The sequence below is a fragment of the Octodon degus genome, unplaced genomic scaffold (genome assembly GCF_000260255.1).
Source record: "Octodon degus isolate 3935 unplaced genomic scaffold, OctDeg1.0 scaffold00168, whole genome shotgun sequence".
Classification (NCBI taxonomy): domain Eukaryota; kingdom Metazoa; phylum Chordata; class Mammalia; order Rodentia; family Octodontidae; genus Octodon; species Octodon degus.
In genome coordinates this window covers 1,637,960-1,642,230 of record NW_004524744.1, presented here as the reverse complement: position 1 = coordinate 1,642,230, position 4,271 = coordinate 1,637,960, and positions in this window count along the sequence as shown.

The following is a 4,271-nucleotide window of genomic DNA, read 5'->3' as shown; positions in this document are numbered from 1 at the left end:
TCTTCTTCTTCTTCTTCTTCTTCTTCTTCTTCTTCTTCTTCTTCTTCTTCTTCCTCTTCCTCTTCCTCTTCCTCTTCTCTCCTCTCCTTCTCCTCCTTCTCCTTCTTCTCGTCCTCCTCCTCCTTCTCCTTTTCCTTCTTCTTCTCCTTCTTGTTCTCCTCCTTCTTCTTCTTCTCCTCTTTCTCCTCCTCCTCCTTCTCCTCCTCCTTCTCTTCCTTCTCCTTCTCCTCCTCCTTCTTTTTCTTCTCCTCCTCCTCCTTTTCCTCTAGGAGGAGGTGCTGATTGTTGTTTTGAAACAGGGCATCTCTATGTAGCCCAGGCTGGCCTTGAACTTGCAGTGGTCCTCCTGCCTCAGCCTCCCAAGTGCTGGGATTACAGGTGAGCACCACCATACCTGATTCCTGTCTGTTTCTTTCTTAATTTTACCTTTTGAGAAGGCAATATATTTCTTATGGGTTGATATTTTTTAAAACATACAAAAATGTACAACAATTTTAAATAAATCCACCCACTCCACAAGGATCATGCTACCATATATAATCTTTTTTTATTATTTTTTGTACATCTGTTCAGAATTATTTATGAGCAACTATTTTCCCAACCCTTCATAGTACTAAGAGCGAATTATATATACCACTGTATACTTAACAACCTGTCTTTGAAATCTCCCTCTCAGCACAGTAAGTACATCCTCAGTTTTCAATAGCTGCCTATTCTTAACATGGATGTAGCTTAGTTTACTTAGCCAGTCTTTTATTGACAAGCTTTTGGGATGTTTCCAGTCTTTGGCTATTGAATAGTTTTGCAGATATGGCATCTTATAACTGTGCAACTATATTTATAGTTATAAAAGCTATTGCCAAATTGCCCTCAATGGAATGGGGATTATATAAAAATGGTGCCAAGTGGATAGCTTTAAGCAAAAGAAATTAACCATAAAGCCAGAGAAACAAATAAAATGAACTAGGCCAGAGAAGCAGATAAAATGAATTATGTTTTTAATGATAACACTAATGTACTTGTTCATATTCCAATAAAACACTGGATATCGCTGAAAGTTAGAAATGGAAAGCTGTGTCACATCAGTTACAGATTCAACTTTTGTAGGTCATGAACCTTGTGGAATAGGGAAAGCCTGCTTTAAGAAACATAGCAAGGCATTACCAAGTATGAAATTGGCAATCTAGAACTTCGGATACAGCCTGAGCAAGACAGGAATTCTAAAGCTTCCTCTGCTTTGTGGCAAGTCTGCCTGGTGTAGGCCCTAAAAGCATGCCTGGGAAGGAGAGAAATTAGGCTTCTTTTTCTTTTAAACAAGAAATCATGTTCAAAAAATATGGGTCACTGCCCTTAGCTGCACTGTCATTTAGAACAAGCTCATAGGTAATAGGGCCATCAGCTCGTGATGTTCATACTGTTCCTGTATTTGCTTGCTGTCTCCCCAAGTGGATTCACTCCATTTATGTAATGTTTTCATCTTGGAACCCTCAAGCACCTTACAAGACCTCAAGACCTTATGTTCATATTAGCAATATGACCATGATATAGAGAAAATGATAACTTTATAAAGATAATTCTCTGGGAAGAGTTCAAAAAGCCTCTGTCAATCTCATCTGTTTTGGAAACTCCCATGGAAGTTCCAGCTGGCAAGTGGTTGCCATTGGCAAATGACTTCCTTATACTGAGTCTGAGAGACAAGGTGAAGAACTGCACTTCATGACCTGAAATTAGGGATCTATCTCTGCTAGGCAACAGCTTCTCTGTGCCCAACATGGACTGTCATCATTTTGGTCCTTCTGGAGAGAGAAGACAGCCAGCTGAGGAGACCAGCATAGTACTTGCAAAGGCAGAAGAGGACAAAACCTAAGAAGAGGAGAAACAAAAGAGAGAGGTCCAGAATCAGGGAAAAAGGGACAACCAATGAGCTGGATTAATTAATGTCAGAAACAACAAAATAGAGAGCAGGGCAAAAGACTGTATGTCAAGGAATAAAAATTTAGAAATATGGGGTACCTGCCAAACAAAATTAGAGCTTTAGCATGACTGACTACATTTAACAGAGAAAGACTCACACTGGATATTTGAAACATAGACATTATTCCATTAAGCAGGATTTGGAAGGAGTACATATCCAGCCACCTATTTGCATTGCAAGTTCTAGAGACTCTATGACATATTATAACTCATACCGACCTTTAGCCAAATGTGCCTCATTAGGTGTGTCCCATATTCTTTACCAATGTCTAAATGTCCACAGTTGGGCTCCCAAGTCCAGGATGAACAGATCTGGCAAATGCTTGCTGGGAAGTGTGTGTTGCTGTGATTGCTTTTACTTTATATTTCCTTTAAGATGATGGTTAGGAGGAGGAGGTCACTGATGCCTGTGTGCCAGGTCATCAGTTTATAACCACAAACTGACATGTGAGAAATACCACTTTGATTTTTTGCTTGTTGTTTAAATAAATGTATGAGTGAGGTTATCACCACCATCACCATCGTGGCTTTCTTTACAGTTTATCCTGGTTCCATTGCGTCTCACTAGGTGTTAGAACTTGAATCTGTCATTAGACTGCCCTCATCCTTTCTGGTCCCATAGAATCAAGAATGCTTTCTTAGTGTTCTGAAAGTGGAGTATGGAAGTCATAATCTCTCCTGCAAATTGAGGTTTTTACAAATAAACACAATACATTTTGGGAAACTCTTGCCTTCTACTTTGCTGTACACCCCCTCTGAGACAAGGGAGCAAGGACTGTGCTATCTGCTTAAAATGCATAAGGTTAAAACTATTGAGAGAACAACTGCAAGTTAATATCACAGTAAATCTGTCCAATAAACTGTCTGATAAATTACCTTGCCCCACCTACCAGTCTAGCAAATTAAGCTACTGAGGCAAGAGTCACTGTGGGAATAATGACAACTGATCATAACTAGGACAAACTGGAGCCCTGTGCTGACTTGCATGGATGAAATCATTTGACACAGTTTTGCCGGCAGATTTTCCAAGGTACATACGACACAGGGGTGATTCCTTAGAAGCAAGAGAAGCCGACATCACGAGCAAGAGAAACATCCGGATGGCGGTGTGAGAATGGGAGGGGAGGAGGAAAGGAGAGTGAGGGTGTCTTGCTGTTTACCTCTTAGATCTTCACTGTTTATATTTTGTATTATTATTATTATTAGTAGTAGTAATTTTGTAGGGCTGGGGATTGTCTCCAGGGCCTCAGAAATGCTAAACAAAATGGTCTCCCACTGAGCCACACATCCAGCCCTATATCCTTGCATTTTGACCATCACTGGCTTTTTGTTTTTTTTCTTTTTTTAGTGTTTCTGGTTGTTACAGGGTCTCACTATGCAGCTCGGACTCTTAGTGATCCTCCTGCTTCCAGCCTCCCCAGTGCTGGGATTAGAGGTGTGTGCCTCTATGGCATGCACTAGCACAGCACTTGGTGCCAGGATTTGAACTGCGGTCCCTGCATTTGCCTCAGCTTACCTAAGCAGGCACTTTAGTCCACTGAGCTATCTCGCTGCCCCCCCCATCACTGTTTTGTTTTTCTTTTTTCTTTTTTTCCATCACTGTTTGTATTTAAAAATTCAGGTCTTTCATTTGAAAACGTTTGCTTTTTATTTCTGGATTTTTTTGGTTGAAAACTGTATTTGCTACAAAATCAACTTTCTGAAAAGGTAATGTATTAGTCAGGATTGATCAAATAGATGAATAGACTATATATATATATATAGAGAGAGAGAGAGAGACAGACAGACAGACAGACAGACAGACAGACAGACAGACAGAGATTGAGACAGAGAAAGATTTCATTAAATTGGTTTCTATGGTCAGAGGCTGGATCCTCCTACATTGTCCGCCTGCAGGCCGGAGAGCCGAGGACTCTGGTAGCTGCTCCATCCAAGGTCTGGAAGCCTCAAGACAAAGTGCAGCCCAGCCCAAGGCTGAAAGCCTAAAAGCCCCTGGGGATTTTCTGGCCTGAATCTTCATTCAAAGGGAAGACTATGGAGTCTGATGTCCATGGGTGAAGGCAGCAGCCAGGACACATGCATACCCTAAAGAGCATCGAGGTGGACGTGCTATGAGCGCCTCTCTCCTCCATTTGATTACGTGAGACAGCTGAATCATTAACAATGAAGAAAAAAAGAAAAAAAAACAACAACAAATGAAGGACATGAAATCCCCCCTCTGTTCAAGGAGTAGAGTACATACTGCTTGGTCTCTCATTTTATTTATTTATTTATTTATTTATTTATTTATTTATTTA